General features: G+C 38.3%; 1 pseudogene; it reads left to right on the forward strand.

Moving 5' to 3' along the window:
* The window catches only part of LOC126024129 (SUMO-conjugating enzyme UBC9-like), a 109,526-nt pseudogene extending 104,745 nt beyond the window's left edge, over positions 1–4,781 (forward strand).
* The last annotated feature ends 17,791 nt before the right edge of the window (positions 4,782–22,572 follow it).

Consider the following 22,572-nt stretch of genomic DNA (forward strand, 5'->3'; position numbering starts at 1 on the left):
TCTTCATAATTGTTTTTTATTAATATTTTTATTTAAGCACTGTGGTTATAAACATATTTGTAATTGTGTTTCAGTCAGAAAAAATATACACTCCCTTTAACCTTCCCACCACCAATGCCCCATCTCCTTCTTCCCCTACCCTCTGCCTGTCTTCAAGACAGGCATTCTGTTTCTCTCATTCACTACCATTGTCATGATAGTTGTTGGTGTAATTATTTCTCTAACTGCATTCACCATTCTTTCTGGTAAGCTTCATATCATGGGCTAGTTCATTCAAATCTCATCTCTATTGTCTCTGGGTACTATTATCAAACTGTCTTACTGTCTTTTATTTTTCTTAAATCTCACAGACTATTCTGAGTCTTTCTTTCTCTCTCTGACTCATTTCACTCACCATGGTAGTTTTCATGTCAATCCATATATAAAAAAATCTCATGACTTCATTTTTCTTGACAGCTGCATAGTATTCAATTCTGTATATGTACCACAGTTTCTTTAGTAAAGAGGCTATTGGATATTGTAAATATAGCTGTAATGAACATAAACATGCAGAGGGCATTTTATTATGATTTTGTGTTCCTAGGGTATATAGCCAGGAGTGGTATTTCTGGGTCATATGGGAGCTCAATTTCTAATTTTTTGAGGAATCTCTATATTGTTTTTCAGATAGGCTGCACTAGACAGCATTCCCACCAGCAGTGAATGAGAGTTCCTTTCTCCTCACATTCCCACCAGCATAGATTGTCCTTGTTCTTTATGATGTGTGTGTGCCAGTCTCTGTGGTATGAGATGGTAACTCATTGTTTTGATTTGCATCTCCCTAATGTCTTCATTACTTTCTATTGTATGGCACATGCTGCAAGATAACTGGAGAAATAGAAAAGGCACATAGGAAAATAGCATGACCTCAAAATCAAGACCGTCCTTAGATCAACCAAATCTTATACTCCTACTCAAGCCAAGGCACAAGAATAAGCTCAGCCAAGGTGAGCCAAGATTAACTTTTTCTGGCTCTCAAACCAAGCAAGGCCCTCTTTTATGAGAGGAAGTGTTATGGTAACATATTACCATATATTAGTGGCTGGATAGATTCCTTGCCTTCTTTTACACCTGCCATACAAGTATTACTTCTAAGAGGTTATCTAAGAATAAATCCTGGACTCTAAAATCCTATTCTCTACAAGTTTCAATATTTTGATCTCTTTATCACATCTTGACTTATTTCTATTGTGAATATGTCTTTTTATTTTTTATAAGGGATTTTCTCTAGGAATCCTGAGGGGGATGGCTTATGTTTTTCAACCTGTGGCTGGATTCCTATGCTTGGTGCCTTGTGTTGCCATTTCATTTTTGCCAAAAACATCATTAGAGATTACCATTTGACGACTAGGAATCTTGAGAGAAATTAAACAAGAAAATAACCTTGAAAAAATATGTATGATGCATGAAATTTGGACTCTTCCTACTAATATTCAAATAGCACTCACACTTTTATTGTTAGCTGAGTTAAGAATCCTTGAGCTGCACTGGTGAAGAGTGGTGTACAGTCCATGACTGAAACCCAACTATGAAAATTTTTGTAACCATGGTGCTTAAATAAAAAAAATAATTAAAAAAGAATCCCTGGGCTGGAGCAATAGCACAATGGTAGGGTGTTTTCTTTGCACATGGCCTACTCTGGATGGACCCTGGTTTGATTCCTAGCATCTCAGCCTGCCAGGAGCAACTCTGATCACAGAGCCAGGAATAATCCTTGAGCACTGTTGGGTGTGGCCCAAGAACCAAAAAAGTTGGCCTTTTAAGGATCAAACTGGGTTCAGAGCAAAAATTTTATTATTTCCTGTGCCTTTACCTCCTTTCTATGAGGTATTATCCATCCATCCATCTATCTATCTATCTATCTATCTATCTATCTATCTATCTATCTATCTATCTATCTATCTATCTATCTATCATCTATCTATCTACCTATCTATCTATCTATCTATCTTGGATTAAAAAGTCTACTAATTAGAAGCCTACTATTTGCTGTGGTTGCCTTGGAATTTACAGTTAAAGCAAAGGCAGAGCTGAATTAATTGGATAATTAACCAACTATCTTCAATGAGTAACAAAGCTTAGAGTCTCCAAATAGTATAATGCTATTATATTAAATCTACGTGGTACCTTTAGTTTTCTAGAAAAGGAAAGTCCTTTTTCTATAGAGGATACTTCAAATAGACCACTATTTTTTTAATTTCTTCATTCCCCTCCCTGGGATGGCACACAGAAGGATGCCAGGCATATTGTAACAACAGTGAATGTTTATTGAGCTGCTGTGCTTTAGGCAACTGAGCTAAGTATTTTAAATAGATGTCATTTAGATGTGATCAGCATTACCCTATTACCATCCCCATTAAGCAGATGCTGGACAGGAAGGAGGTGAACAGCTTTTAGGAGCTAGGGAGAAGCTCACAATTTGAGTGAGTCATACAGTTTGATTCTAGAGCCTGTTCTCTCCAGCACAAAACCTTTCAATAAAATTGTGCTGTGAGAATACTGAGTTCCAAAGAGATTGTAAATCAGATTAGGAGAAATTAGTTCCTTAGTTAAACAGTATTTTACTCAAAGCACCACTAACTAGTTACATGATAAAAATTAAAATTTCTCTCTCTGGACTTAGGGATTTCTTCAGGTATAAAAACAAAAGTGTGTGTGTGTGTGTGTGTGTGTGTGTGTGTGTGTAGGTGTGTGCTCATACTTGCGCGTTCAGGGGTGGGGGTTGGTTGGATAGTTATTAAGTCCATCTCATGTCTTATATTATTTTTAATGTGATCTGAGTCTGTGATCCTCAGTATTCCATCTTTTGATTGCTGATTGGAGCTGAGTCCTGGTGTTCTTATAAAGATATTTGTCAGGATAATTTTTGTAGATGATCAATAAATAACCTTCAAATCTAGGATCCTGATCAACCCAGAATTATATCTTATGTGATTATTTGCCAGTGTCAATGTCCAGAGATGCAGTTGTTTAGTCCCAGGCAATTGGAGCTATTATTTCTAATGAGCCACTCTAAGGGAAAAATAGTAAGGAAGGTATTCATTCTCAGAAAAATGACATATGATACCATCTCTTCTAATACATTTAATAGAACCATCTCTATTGTAACCATGGTAAGGCTAAGAGATACAATCTTATTGTGTGCTCCAAAAGTCGTTAACTAGAAATTAGCATCCATGACCACCTAAAACATAAATACCACACTTTCCCTTTAGAATCCTACATGTCTGGGAAAGCTAGCAAAGTCAGGCTGGGTTATTCATATTGCACTATAGTCAGAGAAACAGATCAGACCAGAGAACACTTCCTTTTCAATGAGATAATGGAGACTTGGTTGGGGAGAGAAATGGGGGTAAGGAGAGGTCAGACAAAACCAGGTTTCCTCTAGGGTCACCTTGATCTCATTCCTTTCTTTACTGTTTCTTGTAAGCCACTAATTAAGATAGCTAAAAATGTTACCATGGGCTAATGTCAACATCAATTAAAAATCCCATATATATTTCATGTGAAAACACATGGTCTTCAAACATGTGTGATTTTCATCAGACTTCCTCATCTGTTTGTCGTTTAAGGTTCAGGCCATTTTCCATATTTTTTTATCAAGTGCTGCCTGCTAAAGATGAAAGCCTAGCAAATAACTGTGCAAAAGAAACTTTCTGAAGTTATAAATAATCAAATGCCCATGGGGGGTTGACCTCATATACAATAATACACAGAGTAATGATCAACACTCAAAGCAAAAGTGTAGCTAAATGATCGTCTGTTTGTGTGGTGAGGATGGCATTAGGATGAATGTTAGGAAAGTAGACACATTGGTACGGAGAATAACATGTAGGTAAAGGTTCAGCAATGATATCTCTAGGGTGAAAAGTTTGGTCTGTAGTATCTGCCAATCTCTATATTGTAAGTGCTTCCACTATAGCTAACTTTCAAGTCTGTGACCTACATGTTAATGGACATATATTTGGAAAGAGATATATGTATAATTAACTCAGACATGCCATTATCATATGGGTCCTCAACACCAGTGTTTCTCATTGTTAATCCTATCATAGTCCCTTCTGAACTTATTTCCTCCTTGTAGGAGCCTCTGTTTTCCCAGTTGTTTCCCTATTAGGTGATTTTTACCTGTTCCCTCGGAATATCCTTGGGGGACCCCAGATGAGAAATATATTCTGGTCCCAAGGCAAAGGAGCGCTGTGGTGGCCTTATCTGCCTCTCTTGCAGGGCCACTGCTGCCTAGGGAAGCTGCCAAGCTGTCAGGGATCGCCGTCAGCAGACTCTCCCAGGAGAGAAAGGCGTGGAAGAAGGACCAACTCTTTGGCTACATGGCCATTCCCACCAAAAACCCTGATGGCACCATGAATCTCATGGATTGGGAGTGTGCTATTTCGGGGAAGAAAGGGCCTCAGGTGGAAAGGCGGCTTGTTCGAGCTCCTGATGCTCTTCCAAGACCATTACCATCCTCCCCACCAAAGTGTCACCCTCAAGCACAGTGTGCCTGCCTGTCCATCCTAGAGGAGGACACGGACTGGAGCCTGGCCTAGAGGACCACGAACAAGCAGATCCTCAGAGAGATTCAGGAGCTGCCGAACGAACCAAATATCCAAGACCCTGCTCAAGCAGAGGCCTACATGGTTTACTGCCAAAACAGAGTGGCATATGAGAAGAGGGTTCGAGCACAGGCCAAGTAGTTCGCACCCTCCTACGCAGAACCTTGGCAGCAGCAAGGAAGAAATTGATTTGGCAAGAACTTATTTATAACACTTGGCAAGCCCACATCGCTCTGTACAATTCCTGATCTGGGAGCGCCATCCCCATCTCCATCATGCACCAAACAGGGTCTCAACCTTCCATTTTTTGTACTTTTGATTGTTCAGTACAATTCGCTTTTATTTTAATATTGATGTCAGTATTTCCACTGCAGTAAGGGCATAAACTTTCCTTGGGGGTACGTATAGATGCAGGCGTGCTCCCCAGGCAGGGCCACAAGGGATCCAGCCTGAGAAGCCCACCCCGCATCTTTACTCTTCTCCACACATCTGGGTTGCTTGCAGCCTTAGATCCAATCACCAACATCTCCCTTCCGCATCACTTCCTGTGTTTATATGGTGTTTGTCTGTTGTTGCTGTTTGGAGTAAACAAACTGTTTATATTAAAAGAAAAAAGAAAGAGAAATATTCTGTACCACTGAGTAATAGCCAGTCTTCTATTCCCATGCCAGATCTAGTCTAGAATAAGATTTGGACTTTAAGGATCTATTGAAACAAAGAAAAATAACAGGAGGAAGGCAGGTCTTGTGCTGGGAAATACTGAGGAATCCATATTTTAATAGTTTTCTAGGCCTATGGCAGCAAATTGCTGTGAACTAGGTGGTTTAGGAAACATATATTATGTTATCTCACAGTTCTGGAGTCCAAAAGTCTCAAAATAAGATACTGGCAGGTTTGTTTTCTTCTGCAGTCTTGATGGCAGAATATATTTCTTTTGCTAAGGATCTTTCTAATTTTCTGGTTTAAAGACAGATTGCCTCAATCTCTATCTTGATTTCCATGTTGCTTGTGCTATTTCTGAATTTTCTCTTTTTTTTTCCAAAAGAAATTATATGCAGGATTCTATTCTAAACCCAAGTTGATTTCATCTTGAGATTCATTACTAATTATACCTGAAAATACCCTATTTTCAATAATCCAGGAACCAGTGGAAATGCTGCACAGGGCAAAAGAAAGGGAAGGATGTGCAGTTTACATACTGTTTACTCCAAATCTACATATTTACCAATTTGGTGGCTCTTTTAATAGCATCATTTTTTATTTTTAAATAGGTCTCACTACTTAGCTAGCAAATCATTGGTCATTGTTGATAAATTAAACCTCCAGGTCCTCTCACCATTAAAGAGGTCAAGGTGATGGTATTAAAAGTGCCTATCTTTTCATCATATAATTTAGATTAGCCACTCCTATCCCTGTTTGTTTCCTTAAGTTACTTTATTAACACAGCAAGGGACAACTTTATTGTTGTCATTTCTTAGGAAATTCCAATGGTTTTAGAAACTTTTGTACTTTTTGGAGCCCTAGTTTACTATGTTTAGGGATTACCCTGGTTTGTTGTTTAGGAATCACTCCTGGCAGTGCTTGGGAGAACCATATGTGAGGCTGGGGATTGAACCTGGGTCTACTTTGTGCATGCAAAGAAAGTGCCTTATCTGCCGCACTATCTTTCTGCAGCCAGATTTAAATGTTTTGTGCCAGATAACGTCCACATACACATTTGTTATTATAAATCACAGTATCACAATCACATCTTTAAATTCCAGATATACACAAATTTTTGAGGGACATGTGTCTGTGAGTGTGCTTTGTATACAGTTAAGAAGGATTAGAGGGAGAAAAATAGACAGTATCGAAGCTGGACACCTGGCCCTGAATTCACAGAATATCTTTCAGGCTGTGATCTGCTTCCTGATTTATGATTTCAGGTCAACAGGGGAAGTGGTCTGTGACAGTCCAGCCCGAGTGGCTTTTATACTTAGTCATGCTCCTCACCTTCAAATCAGGTGGGTAGGGAGTGGAGTGACCCTGGCTACGTGTTCCTTTACAGTTGTATTTGGGCAGTTGCCTTCTTATATCATCTTTCATCTCATTTGATGATTATTGTTAGCAAGAAACAGATTCAAGCTATAAGAGGGCACAGTGCTTTGATTAGTATCACACATCTTATCTGTAGACTAGATCACAAACAATGAAAGAATAAATGAACGCATTTGAGGGCTACTCAAAAAAAAAAAAAAAAAAAAAAGGCTTTCGTTGGAAGAAAACAGATGAACTCCCAAGTTTAAAAAAACATTTTCAATCTGAAAGATATTCAGACCCTTTAGGTCAGTGGGAGACAGTAATGACAGTGACGGAATATCAAGTGTCAAAGGCCCCCAGGGGACATTAAGTAAGGCCTTCCTGGCCCTGTAACAGGATCTGCCTGCCGCCAATGGAGCTGGGTCCGGCTCCTCCCCACAGCCCTGATGAGAAAGCCATCCTGGCTGGGCCTCAGAGGGCAGGAAGAGGTCACCTGTAAGCTTTCGTTGGCAACTTTAAACCACATCTTGTATGTCCCTTTGGTTTCATCCATGAAGCTCCTTTCTCAGACTGGAATGCAGAGGAAAGGAGTGGAGAGATTAGGTTTCTAGGAAAGAATCTGGCTCTGCTTTTCTGTATTTTTAGCTCTGCTCACTTTGAGAAGAGCATCATGCTTGGAGGCCCTGTTAAACCAATGAGATTTGCACACCTCAGGCCGAAATTCCTTATTTCCACCTACCGTGTTTGAGATAAATTGAATTTATGTACCATGGCTTAAGAGTCTATAATACACTTTCTGCCCTCACTCCCCACTGAGCCTGCTCCCCCCCAATAGTTTCTTTTTGCTCCTGGGCAGCAGGTATGCAAGTCATTTAGCACTCAAGCCAGGGCTCTGTGATCACATGAAACAATGACCACATAAAACACACCTCCGTTTAGAGATAAGCACTGATGCATGACCTGCAGCCAAGATTAAAATCTGTCCCATAAATCTCAACACAATGCTGTATATTCCACACATAGTGATGAGAAGTGAATTAGTAAATAAATAGTGGAGGAAAAAAATGTTCCTCATCAAATATCTATGCTTTTAAAATTTATTTGGAAAAGAGACGGCTCACACAGGGCAATACACAGGGGTTAGTCATGGCACGCTGCTTATGAATCACTCCTGACTCAAAAGCAAAAGATCATATGAGATATAGGAGATTGAACCAGGGTTGGATCATGTCAAGGTAAACACTCTATCTGCTGTACTCTTTCCAGACCTCAAATATCAAATAATATTTGAAAGGTTTGATTTCAACTTAGGAACTAACTATAGGTAAAAATTGCCACTAATAATTGCTTTCTGTTTTTCTGGAAAGCAGTGTGCAATAAAAAATGGGCTGAATTTTATTTATCACACACTTTTTAGAAGTCTACTATGTGCTGGGGACATAGTAGGTACTAGAAACATCCATAGACTTCATGAGGATTGATAGACTTGAATTCATCACAATTTGGTGTCTAATTATAAATATTTCTCTATGTGTGTGCCTGTATATTTTAGAGTTTTAATGGTGAAATTGTATGACAATTTTGGACACACTTTTTTCATATAGAGTTAAATAGGACAAATCTCTAAGGTTTAAAATAAATAATATTGAAATGGAGCAACCATCTCAATGATCTTTATAACTAATATAATGATAGAATTTTTTTTCTATGAAAGGATTTCAGGATTCAGACCTACTTCTTGCTCATACCAGGACACTCTGCAGACCTGAATCTTGGTGCTGCAATCTTCTCTTATCTGAGAGAATAGACCAGTATAAAAATGTGTGGTGTCTGATTATCACCGGAATAGCTAATGAGAAAAGAAAGGTTTGAGATTGGCAAGGACAAAATTTCTAAGGTGAGAATTGATGCCAACTAGAATTGAGGTGACATATAGACTATATGTATTTAGGGATTTTCCAGAGAAAAATTGTGCTTATTTGTTTGATAACCATGATCAAATCTGGGGTCTCTCATATGCACAATGCGTGTGCTGTACCACATTTCCCCTCACCAAAATGCCAAAAGTTGCAGTTGCACACTTGAGAAATGTACAAATATCACAAATATGAAAAATGGTGGAGAAATATCATTGGAGAGTGTGTTTGACAATGAGGTAATAAGATGATGGGTGACTTGATAAAGAGGGGCTCACTGTGCAGTCCCCACCATACATTGAGGCCAGTTGATGAAAAGCTGAAGAAAACATTTGTTTAAGAGACACTACATTGACATTGGTATAATTAAGGTCTTCAAAGTGCTGTAAAGAGGACACCCCTTCTGACATAATACTTAGACCAGAAGGTCATAGCCACAAATTAGGAGAAAAGACATGCTGCACCCAAATGAGCAAACCTGTCCCTCTGCACCATGCGAGTATTGGAAGGAGATGGAGACAAGAAAGAGGAGAAAAGAATTGATTCTCTTTTGCTCCCTGGATCCCCATCTCTATGCTCAGGTAAACATAAGGGAGAAAATACTGTATTTGTGGACAGATGGTATGCTTGAGTGTGTGTGTGTGTGTGTGTGTGTGTGTGTGTGTGTGTGTGTGTGTGTGAAGAGTGAGACAGATACAAAGATAGATACAGATAGAACTAGAGAGATCATGAGAGGAAAAGAAAGTAGAGTGGGGGAGGAAGGGAAGGAGGAGAGAGAGATAGCCAGAGAAGAAGAGAGAAGACATATACACAAACACACACACACAGAGAGAGAGAGAGAGAGAGAGAGAGAGAGAGAGAGAGAGAGAGAGAGAGAGAGAAAGAAAGAGAAATCCCTAGTAGACTATGAAAGGTTGGGAAGTTAGAGCGAGGAGAATTCTGGGTTTCAGAAAAACAGAGGTTTAGAGTTCACAATTTTGGTTATTATTCTCTGACTTTGAGACACCCACAGGGACTCACTTTTCTGGTGGAGGTTTGGGGGGATCAGAGGCTTTAGGGGCCTGGTTGAGAGTGAAGAGTGGGTAGGGACTTGGAGACAGAGGCAAAGACAGAAATCTCACACTCCATTGGTGAATGTCAGCATATTCACTTCAAATAACAGTGTTGCACTCCAAGCCACCTCGAGGAGAAATACACCTTCAGTCAGGACTACATTATTATCCTTCGCCCTCTACACCCTAGGGAGCATTTATTTTCTGGGTGATCTGCATCCAGGGACCAGTGATTATCAAGAGACTTTTATCCCTGCTGGCAAGAAGAGAAAGTGATCCCCTCATACATCAAGATGACATCTTGGGGCAAAGAAGTAGAGATGAAATCTGAGAGATCAAAATTCCTTTAACTACACTGACTCATTCAAAAAGGAATTACTAAACACGTTTCAATAGGAATTTGATTTTGAAGACTGAGTGTCTAAGGGAACATTTTCTAAGGGACAGGACTGAAATACTATTATTTCACAAGTCTAAACTTTCCAGCTACCCATCAAGGCAGGGGCCTGGAGGGAACAACAGTGTTGCTCGGGAATAAAGAAGCTTAATTTCCCTGCACAACTAACTGTGGTGTAACAAACCCAGCCTGGTACATAAGGATAAAAACAAAGCTTTGAACTTGCACATATTTCATCCTTGATAAACAACCTGCAAGTAATTAGGAAGACTTTGGAAGATTTTAGTTGTCTTCTGAATATTTTATAAGCATATTCTGGCAATAATCCTAGTGGTGCTATCTAGCTGGGGTCTAGCAAGGAGAAAAGAGACCCTGAATGCCCACAGCACAGTTTCCTGGCAGAAATCCCCAGTAAGCCCAGAGGAACTAAGACCTTTAGCACCCCCGGGGGTGCTAATGTATTTCCACATCAAATAATGGTGTGGAAAAGACCATGAGCAGTTTGGTCTTTAGGAAACATTTTCCAATGAAACAGCACAAATCCCTGGTATTTCAGGCTTCTGCACACAAGCTCTTGTAGTATGAGTAAGGAAGCTAGATACCTGTGGGAACAGGACAGTTTTGGTGCAGATTATACTGGACACAGGGGAATGGCACTGGTGACCTTCCAGGGATCTTGTACCTAATCCGCAATTCTGTAAATAATGAGTTGACAGAAAATTGCATTTTGTATTTGGTCGGCCATCTGCTGTTTCTCCAACACTGGCTGATAAAGGCATTGCTATGTGAGGAGAAGGTGAGCTGTAATTAATTATCTATGGCATTGATGAATTTCTTGTAAGATATTCCCTTGCTAATCCAGCAATATAACTGCATCTATCTTCCCCCCCGCCCCCAGTGTTAACGGTCTATTTATGGACTTAGCTCCATAATTAAATGTTTCATTTGCAAGAAAATGGTTCCTAGGAAAAGCCAAGCACTCTTTATGTGCCTGCAATAGGCTATTGCAGACATTATATAAGAGATTAGTCCATGTTGGCCTGCTGGTTTTAGTTTTCAGGATAATCTAATGTATAATGTTTCCGGTGTATGTAAATTACTAAATGTAATAATCTTCAATATATTTACCGAATGAGGCCAAATGTATTGTGGGCATAGTTTTAATTATTTATATGCTATAAAAATGGAAGAAATCGAATATGGATTTGGAAGAAATAGGGCTCTAAAAAACCCATCCGATTTTCTTTTGGGCAATAGTTTAATCAGATTAAAACAGTAATTGTTTTTCAACTCTTGCCTCACTCTTGTTTTGGCCTGCTTTCTCTTTTGTCAGCATGTGGCTCTGCCCCATGAAGGTATTTAATGTCACCCAGAGTATTTGCCTTATTAGAGAACAGCACATATTAGATGGCTGGGTTCAAGATAGGGCCACCATGGCAAGAGCTCATGACTATTGTGAGTTTTGTTTCTTGTTTTTGAAATTGGTTCCTGGCAACTCTTGACCTGATATCTTCTGAGTCAAGGAGGTAACAGCCAGGTAAGGCTATAAAGCATCACTAGAAAGGAGCAGAGGTGAGAGAAATGTGTGCATGTTTGTTGTAGCACCATGAAAAGTGAATGAAAACAAGTTGCTATTGTTCACTAGGTGAAGATATAGAGACAAGAGGTTATGGATTGGGGTGTGTATTCAAGCCCCATAGACAATTACTTGAAATAAATAAGAGTGGTGATTTTTATTAGACTGTGACAGGGCATGGTTTCTAGACTCAGAGCAGCTGGTTTGGGGTCCAGTTAGCCTATGAAAGCTTCATGCCTGGTGTGCTCAAGACCCCAAGTTTGATTCCTAATACTGCATGATTGCAGCATTGCTGGGTTAGCTCTGGTGACATTCCTCATCATGTTCTGATTGGGTCTAGTTGATTGTAAGTGGGTGTGGTCCCAGGACCTCCTGAGCACTGCTTGAAAAGTTCACCCAAAACCAAAGCAAATAAAACAAAAATTCAAAGCATCTTAAACAAGTTGGACAGAAAAAGTGTCCAACTTCCTTATTTTTTTAATGCAAGGAGCATACTCATGTGGATTGACTGAAGTTGCATTTCTGCATAGGAATGATATTTATAAACATGGATGGGATGAAAAAGACCAATGGATAACTTTGCTTTCTTTTTTTTCTTTTTTTCTTTCTTTTTCTTTTTTTTTTTGGTTTTTCTGACCACACCCATTTGATGCTCAGGGGTTACTCCTGGCTAAGTGCTCAGAAATTGCCCCTGGCTTGAGGGGACCATATGGGATGCCAGGGGATCAACCTGAGATCCTTCCTTGGCTAGCGCTTGCAAGGCAGACACCTTACTTCTAGGGCCATCTCGCAGGCTCATAACTTTGCTTTCATACCCACTTGCCTTATAAGCTAACTGACTGACTCTTGTGATTGATAAAGAATATTCTATGAGTTAATTAAATTGTCCAGGAGAATAGTAGAATTCTTTAGAGAAGGAATGGACCTGTCCTTTTCTGTAAGAATAAATAAACATGGTGTATTTGGGTGTACAAGACAGGTTTCCCAGACCAATCTAAGGGGGCTGATGTGAAATGAAAGGGTAGATCTCAATATTATGATGTAATTTGGGAAAGTTTTGTGAACTAGGACTTTTATAAGCACAGAATTTATTACTTAAAGCATGCAACAAGAACTTTGCACACGGCCTCCCCAGGTTTGATCCCGGCATCCTGTAATGTCCCCTGAGCCTGCCAGAAATAATTTCTGAGTGCAGAGCTAGAAATAACGCCTGAGTATTGCTGGGCATGATCCCCAAAAACCTAAATCAAAACAACATACAACAAAACTTACATAGAACAAGCTCATCTTTTATTATTAGATTAAAAAAATAACATAAAATTGCTCTTTTAAGTGGCATAAAATTTTACCATTCATATTTACTTTATTGTAGACTGCCTGGCAAATTTTACAGACCATCACCACTCCTAGAACCCACTTTCTTTCTTTTTTAAAATAATAATAATAATTTTATTTTGACCAAAGTGGATTACATATCTTTCACAGTAATATTTTAGATACATACTGACATTGAATCAGGAGAATTCCCACCACCAATGTTGTCCTCTCTCCACCCCTGTTCTCAGCATGCATCCCATATCCCCCTCCCTTACCCCTTGGGCTGCTAGTATAAGTGGTCCTCTGTGTGTCTAGCTTGTTGTAGATTGGGTATCAATTCTGTTGTCGTTGGCTTAGGGTTTGGTGTTTAAGTCTGATCATTGTTATTACTACTTAGTGATCATACAACTGTTTGGTCTTGGTATCCTCCATTATTTCTCCCTCAGTTTGAGAGGCGGAACAAGATGGGGTAAAAATCAAACAGGCAAAAATGGGTGGAGTCCTTCTAGAGGTTATAAATATTAATTTGAGAGAAGAAAGGGAAAAAAGGAAGAGAAACACAACAACAATACAAAAAAAAATCAAATAAAAAAATCCAAAAAGCACCACAGCAATAAAGACAACTACCACACAATAACCACAGTCCTGAAATTAAAACAAAACAAAGCACACAAAATGAACACAACAACAGCAACAACAATAACACCCCCCCCCAAATTATTTGTGCTTCTTTTTTTTTTCTTTCTGCATAGGCACAATAAATATTGGGGAAATTAGATAGGGAATTCCCTTGGCGTTAGAGATACAGGGTTTCTCCACTCTTGAAGTATACTGTCATGGGAATAATTACAGACTCCATACATGTTCATTTACTCTCTCCTAGGTCTTTTTGTGGTGTATGGAAAACTTCTGTTCAATCATAGATGATAAAATCAGACTTCTGTATCTAGAGATCTTTTTTATCTCACAAGTCAAAGAATGGAGCCTATGATGAAGTCTTTCTTTACGAGAACCCACTTTTTTAAATGCTATGACAAGTGGAAAGGATTTTAAATAGAAGAATTAATCTGGTTTCCATTGTATAAAAACAAAATTCTATTTTTTTTCTGATAAGTTGCTAAATGGGGACAAAACTCAGAGAAAGGATATACATGTCTGTTTTGATATAGCTAGAAGAGCTAAGGAAATTAATAACTAGGTAGCTATCAAGGGAAGGACGGGATGGAGTCGGAGCCATAGCACAGTGGGTAGGACATTTGCCTTGTATGCAGCAGATCTGGGTTTGATCCTCAGCATCCCATATGGTCTCACCTACTAGGAGTGATTTCTGAACTCAAAGTCAGGAGTAACCCTGAGCACTGCTGAGTGTAGCCCCAAAACAAACAAACAAACAAAAAAGAAGAAAGGACAGGAACAAGAAATTCCATGTATGGGACTGAAGAGATAGCACAGCAGTAAGCCATTTATCTTGAATGCAGTTGACCCAGGACGGACCCGGGTTTGATTCCCAGCATCCTATAGGGTCCCCCGAGTCTGCCAGGGGTAATTTCTGAGGCAGAACCAAGAGTGACTCCCGAGCACTGCTGGATGTGGCCCCCAAATCAAAACCAAAACCAGTACAAAGAAATTCCATGTGCTGAAGACAATGCACAGTGGCGATTTTTTTATTTGTTTCCTTCATTTGGTTGTGATAATCTTCAGACCATCAGTGGCTCTGTTATGCACAATGTTTACATATTGGTGATGCATGAGGAGCGAGGAGGGGCTATATCTATTTTTAAAGGAGAAGGGAGTTGGGGAGAGGATGGTGGTGTTTGGAATCAATTGCAGGCTAGACAGTGGAGTATTATTAGTATTCTCCGGGTGCCTGGTTTACAAGGAACTGGGATCTGGAATTCCACCATCGTATGGGAAGAAAGAATTTGTACTTATATGATAGAGAGGAAAACTCTGAAGTTTGGAGGCTAAGGTACACTCAGGTTCCACTCTAGTCTGAATTGGAGACCAGTACCCACATCTTGCTCCTGGAGTTTCCTCACTTGAGAATTTTCTGCCTTACAGAGGGAAGTGTGCTTCTTTTGGTTGGGTCTGAGCTTCACTGATATATGAGGGTCATTGTTTAGAATTATGTCCTGCCTTTTAAGTAGTTCCTTTTTTCTAATAATGATCATTATATTTTTTATTAACTTGTATGATGCTTCATACATACTTTTGACAAGGCTTCTTTAACAGTTTTTGTGGTTCTGTAATGGAAAATATTTTTAATATCCCCCAGACTGACTGTTAACTAGTTATTATCATTATAGCTAAGTTACTTCATCTCTTGGAGTCTTTGTTTCCTCATCTATAAAATAGAGGTACAAAAATAGTCTGACCTCATGGTGTTACTGTCAGGATAAAATGAGATAATATCTTTAAAGCCTTTAGCACTCTGTCTGATGGGTAGTACTAATAGTGATCATCATACCAGTGATAATGATATTCACAACTAACTTGAACGAGTGCTTTCTATGAGTCAAGAACTGATTAAAGTACTTAGCTTTTATTATCCCAGTCAATGCTTACATATATATATATATATATATATTATAACTTATAAAATATCTGAGACTCAGAGGTTAAGCATTTGTTTCTACCAGACAACAAATGATGAAGCCAAAGTTTAACCCAAGATAAGGGATAATTAATTGATTGAAAACTAAAGATATATTTTATTTAAACAATTTTGTTCCCATCTCTGTGACTTGGCTTCAACACTTTCACAAGGATGTAGCGTTTCTCAATAAGGGTGACGTGCTCAACCTTGTCACCTTGTCATGATTCCACAAGGGCATCCACTATTGACTGTTCCCCTGTGTTTCACTTCATTAATCTCTTAGGTATTTTGGATTCCATGTCACAAGCTGCTCTGGGCCTCAGCATGTGCAGATTTTGGTACTATCATAATCTTTTTGGTATAAAGGTAAAATTTCAGGGAGTAAGGCAGTCTACTTTTGTTTGAATCTATTTTATAGGAGGGCCAGCTACAATTATGCCAAACACTAAACCACTTTGAATGCCTCTAGTCTAGACCAATGTATCTCAACAGTGGGCCATATTGTGTGAGACTAGGAACCCAATCATGAGGACAGGGCATGGAACAGAAAGAAAACAAGGTTGGAAAGGGCCATAATCCCCAAAAGGTTGGGAAACACAGCTCTAATTCCTTTCTGAAAGAGGGTAGTGAATTATTAAACTACATACACCACTTAATAGTTTATTATGGTTGTTGTTGTTATTATAGATGAAGAACAATTAGCTCAAAGAGCTGAATAATTTGCCTAAGGCAGTGATCTCTGGACAGAGCTGAGATTGAAAGTCATTGACTTTCTGTGACTGGAGCCTAGAAACTTAGATGGGGTTAACAAGCACTGATTGTCTAGATGGAGAGCATGGAAGTTATGCCCTCTGCACAGTAGATGTGGATGGTTGAGGGCAGGGTTCATGACCCTGGTATCTCTTAAAGCCAAGTTCTCTGCAGTTAGTTTGAGTTATGAGGTTGGAGAGCAGACTTGTTGGAGCCCAGAACCCATCCACACCCAGCTGTGATTTACATGTGAACATTTCCTCACTGTTGGCATTTAAGAAGGGAAATAGCAAATTTGGGGTGTTTGCTTATTTCCATCAGTAATTTCGGCAGGGAGGGGTGAAGGCTAATTAATTATACAACAGCTCATTAAAACATAATATTCCTTTGATGCCCCAAGCAGCAAGTGGAGAACTGTTTTGCAATGTTGGTGGGACTTTGGGTCTTCTCCATCTCATCCCTTTGATGTTGTTGGATAATATGTCAATTCCAGAGTAGTACCTTTCGATACTGTTAAGGCAAACTTGATTGTGGGATTGTGGCAGAAGGTTGTCTCTGGGAATCCAGGGCTATTAAAGGATCCCATAGATGGAACTCTTAGGCTGAGGCTGGGTTTAGAACATATTCTGTCTCCAGGCCCCAACAGGGCCCTCTGATGAAGAGTTGCTACTTTCCTCAGTGAGCCAAAGCACCCCAGGGAGGTTGGGGGCCATAGTTGGCTGAGAACTCTTGTGGTTGCCTGTGCTTCCACCTCAGGAAGACCTCTCAAGCCAAGGAAAACACTTGGAGAAAGGAACCTGCACAGCTCTCAGTCACTCATTTCGGATTTAATGTTCCTTTTTAAATAGAATACAGAAGGCTTGGAAAGCAAGTTCAGTTGCTCCTGAGAGGATACCCTAGTTTCATGTCTTATTCATTTTAGCTTTTGGCACCTAGAATGTGCTCAATAAATGCCTGTTCAATTTCAATCATCTTTTGTGTTTTTTTTTAAAAAGAAAATTGGAAAGATCCCAGCCATCATCTATTGGATTGCTTAGATTTTGGCTGAGGCCAAGTGTTGAAATGGTGGGTTGCTTAAGACTGATTATCCCAATTAAACAAATAGTCAGTGAACATTTATTGGTCAGGCTTTGAGCTGGATGATGTGGTAGGAGAAAGACATGCAATTGGGTGGAGAAAATGCAGAGTAGGAGCTGCCACAACAGGAATTGAAATAAGCCAATTGCCACGAGAACATAAGAATGGAATAAATGAGTTGAAGAGATCAGGAAGGCCTCCACAGAGAAGAAAATTCTTTGAAATATGTGCAAAATTTTGAAAGATGCTGGGTCAAAGCAAGAAATGTTAGCTAGTGTGACCTGAAATTGCCCTAATTTTCTGAGACAAAATGACAAAATATAATTTTTTAAAATTTACAAATAAATTCTTATATAGGTATATGATGAGCCTATGTGAAAATTACTCATGGATTAGGCAGTAAATATAGTGAAAAATTGATTCAAAGAAGGTTATGAAAGATGAAGCCACAAATATTTCTTTGTATTCTATATATGAGAGAAATTTTCTTAAATTGTGGAGATGACATTCACATATATAAATTGAAATACATAAATATACTGAAATTCTATCAAATTGTAAGTCAAAGATAAGTTGAAAATTTTTTCAAGAATGGTAATGCTTAATATTTGTGGGTACAAATTTTTAATTCATGGCATAAAATTGTATGTTAATAAATGTTTAAACTAACATAAAATAGATAAATCCTATAAATACACAATTAGTAAGAGTGATAGAAGTCAATTTTAAGGAAAATCTGTATAGCTTAGGGAAATTTTATGCAATTAAAATGATAATGATTTTCTTTTTAATCAGTAAAAGTATTGCATACTTGTAGCAAAAAGCAAATACATAGAGTTAAAAATATATAGAAGAGTATAAAGAAAAAAGTTTTCCTTTTAGTGTTTTGTGTTCTATTTCTCAAAATCTATTATTTTAAAGTAAAATTCTTTCATAAGACATTAGTGCTTATGTTTTAATATTATATATATATATATTGGCTCTCTGGTAAACTTTTTATTTATTCTTTGTTTCTACTGTTTCCTATATTTTCTTTTGTGTAATTTTGGAATTTCCCACATATGCTTGGGTTTTGTTTTTGAATTCTCTGTACTGTTTCAAACATATGCCAACCTAGTTTTTACAATAGCATTAACATGATACTATTGTAAAAATTAACTTTGTAATACATGTTAATTTCTGTAAGGTTATCATAAAATTTCCTTCTTATTTAAATTATATTTATATACTTGTTTGTTTATTATTTATTATTTATTATTAATATTTAGAAATTCTGGCTGTGCTCAGAAATCACTGTTGATAGTGATCATGGTAGACTGTACATATATACATATACATGTATATATGCCGATATACACACATGTATACACACATATATACACATATGTATATATAAACTATATATTATATATATAGTGCCAAGAATCAAGCTAAGATTGGTTACATTTATCATTTCTCCTACTATCTGTACCACATGTTAATTCTTTCATGCGTTTTAATATAGTTTTATCAAATAAAATAATTATGCTTAAAAATGTTTGCAACTGTAGCTGAATTCAGTTGCTAGATACATTAGAACTCATTATAATGAGTCAGGATAAAACTATTCAATAAGGATTAAATTTTTTATTTAAGTGTTTTTAATTTTTTGTGTTGTCATTTAATAGATTTAATAGATTTTTACACATTTTTATATAAATCTAGCACATTTCTTAAGTTCATTGTTAGCTTTTATTTTATATATGATCAAGGATTTTTATTAACCATCCTAAGTTTGTATCTGATTTGCACAAATGAAATTCTTGATTTTTGTGTTTTCTGGAAGAACTACAATAAGCAGCAGAGGAAGTTGTGAGTTTATATGGAAACAGTGGTAGAAATTAAAGAGGATGCTTTCACAAGGAGATTGTTAATACTGGACACTAATGGTGTCCAAGAAAGAGGGAATGAAGCCGATATAAGCGGCTGAGAAGTGATGCCTTTGAGAGTGGAAATTCATAAAAGAAAGGCAAAACATTCCTCCTTGATTTTTTTGTGTGTGCTAATTATTGTTACAATCAGTCTTTAATGTGTGTTAGATAAATCAAAAACTTGTATGCAGGGGCCGGAGCGATAGGACAGAGGTAAGGTATTTGCTTTGTGCACAGCCAATACAGGACGGACCCCGGTTCGAATCCCTGTGTCCCATATAATCCCCGAGCCTGCCAGGAGTGACTTCTGAGTGCAGAGCCAATAGTAACCTCTGAGCATTGCAGAGCAGAGCGGGCGTGACCCAAAAAACAAAATAAAACAAAAACGTATGCATATGTGGGGGCCTGACGGTAGAGGCCTTTAGATTGGTTCTCATATTGACTCCTAATTATATGCCTTTCAATTGGTTCCTTTATTATTATTATTTTTTTGTTAAAAGATCTTTCCCCATTGCTTACTCACCTGGCTTTTTCCCTTCCCCTTGGGGTTGGGCTTTGTTTATCCCAATAAAGGCTACTCAGGAGATCTGGAGGAGGAGCTGCCATCTTGGCTCATGGTTTTACGTGGTGGAGTGACTGGCTTGTGAGTGAAGAGCTTGTGGTGTGAGTTTCTGGCCTGCTGTACCTTCCCAACTGTATGTTGATTATTTCCTGCATCAGCATTGCTGCCAGACCTTCGTCTCTTGTCCTACCTGGACAAGGAGCTTGGGAATCCCTCTCCTTCTCTGGGGATTGTGGAATGCGCAACCCACCATTCCACAGGAGGCCACGTGTGCATGCACACATCTCACAGATAAGGAGTATAGGTACTAATCTCAGAATCTGCAGACTCACTGGTAATCACCGAACTGATAATCAATGATGGAAACTGATTATCTTTGGTTATATAATTGCAGGCAAATGCTGTAAAGCCTATGTTAGGATGGAAGACAAATGAGGGAAAGATTTTTCTGATTTTATAGAGTGAGGTAAACTAGGGATCAGTTTGCTTTCCATTGGAAGTGAGAGTAACAGATGAATAGCGAGCTTTTTTTTTTTTGCTCTGAGTTATTGTTTCAAACAACAATTTGCTGAAATGGCACCTGCGTTTCCCCAAATGTCGATAAATGCCTTACTTGGCTAAAGTCTAGTCTTTCTTTTTCTGCCCAAGTTTAGCAGTCTTGCTGCCAGCCATAAAGGTTCCTCTGGTATAGAAGGGGTCAGGAAGAAGAGCTGTGGGATAAGTTTACAGTGCTGTCTTTTTTCTGTTGTTTGTTCACTCTTGCACATTTAGTACAAGATTTTGTTCAATTTCGTGTGTAGGGACTTAAATTGGCCTTGGTATTAATATAGGGTAATATATTCACGTATGAATATTTCTTGAACTCCAAGAACAAACTAATAAATTACCAAGAAAGGAAATGTGAGTTATGAGGTCTAAGGTGTCCCACCCAAAGTGAAGCTGGAACATTATTATGGATGTTGATGGTCAATCGTTGGCTCTTAGTTTCAAGACTAGAATAAGAATAGAATTTACCTTTTACCAGGCAAAGGGTCTGGGTTAAGGTGTATATGGGGTGCATTTACTGTACCTCCTGATGATAACATTCTGGAGGAGCATTTCCAGGATTGCCAGAAAAAATACAGGACATGAAAGTTAAATGTAAACATCATATAAACAGAGAATAAAGATTATTTATACTTTTATTTGCTAACTCTGGTAATACTACATCATCTGACTATCTAAGTTAGTCTTGTCCATACAATGTAAACACATGAGCTAAGTTCAGAGAAACTTCACTGGTTATCCTGTGGATCAAAGATCCTGTTTCTAAAGATGTGTCTGGGTTAAAGATCCTAGACATAGATGACATTTCAATTTCATGTATGAGTTACATGAGTATATATGTCTCTATGTGCATTTGTGTATGTGTGTGTGTGTGTGTGTGTGTGTGTGTGTGTGTGTGTGCGCGCGCACGCGCGCATGCATCTGTATGTGCACTTCACCTCTATTGGTGGTTCTTGGGGACTGCTCCCTGATGTGCTCTAGGGCATGCATTCAGTTTAATAAAGCCACCTTCCTGGTCCACAAGGTTCAAATTTCTAGCCATTCTTTGAAACTTAGTGTTCATCTTGTCCTTTTCATTCCATCATAACCAAAAGGAGTCCAAATACTGTCAGCATTCACCCACCCTAAATGGTGATGTGCTCAGTGATTTGCTTTAGTCATTGTTTTTCCTTGCAGGAATCTCTTCTTGGCTTCTCAGCTTGGTTTTTCACTCTCAGCACTTCCTTCTTGCTATACTACTTTAGCCTGAGTGCCTCCGTCTGTAAAATGATCCCAGACGCCATTTCATCATGTCCTATGGTGATGTGCTGCCAGTCAAACCAGTTGACTACAGAATTCAGACCACATCTGTGTGTGTGACCCAGGATTTCCAACCCTGTAATTTTCTATAGTTAAGTCATGCTGTGAGACTTGTTTCCTGACTTCTTTGGCATCAACTTCTATATGCTTTCATAGCTCCTCAGACTTTCCTGGTTGGTTGGTTGCAGTGAATCCTCTTACAGGTGACCACATAGATTGAATAGGAAAATTCTTTTAATCCACGGGCCAGACAAGTTCCAAGTGACCAGAAAACACTGAAGTGTGTTCTCACTTATATGAGTAGTTGTCTTATGGGTGTTCTTACTCTGAGAGCTAAAATGGATTCAATTTTTTCTTTTGAACTCTTGATTGAGCTGGTTTGGTTGGCAGATGCTCCTCTAAACTCCCCAAAGCAGTGTAAGCATGGAGGGATTCAATCAATCCTGGCAATAGAGTTGAATACAGAATGCTTTATCTTTAATCCACTGAATTCTAAATTTCTAGCTGGAAATCCATGATGTATTTTAGTTAAAATTTATTATTTGGGTCATCAGCTCTCGTTTAACAGAATCATTTCCTTGGCTACTCTGTTTAAGAATGTAAGAGTGAAGGAAACTATATTTTTATTATTAAACTAAGAAAAAAAAGCTGGGAAGTAAGAATAGTTGTAGTTTAAAATAGTAAAAATCTATAATCCAAATAATAATGATGGCAAAATAATAATTGCTGAGTTTTAGAAGTATATATTTTTATTTAATTCATATAGCATTACTGGTAAATTTTTAGAGGTGTCTTCCAAATAATCTTCAGGAGTTCTGGGGTCCCTGTAGGCAATTCTAAGTCAATTGGGCTATCATTTTAATACAAGGGCTGACAGGCTTAATTATTATTATTATTTATTATATTATATTAATTATAATAATAATTATTATTATTCCTGTAGTAGCAGCGGTACCCAGATTA

This window comes from Suncus etruscus, chromosome 12 (assembly GCF_024139225.1).
Source record: "Suncus etruscus isolate mSunEtr1 chromosome 12, mSunEtr1.pri.cur, whole genome shotgun sequence".
In the NCBI taxonomy this organism is placed as follows: domain Eukaryota; kingdom Metazoa; phylum Chordata; class Mammalia; order Eulipotyphla; family Soricidae; genus Suncus; species Suncus etruscus.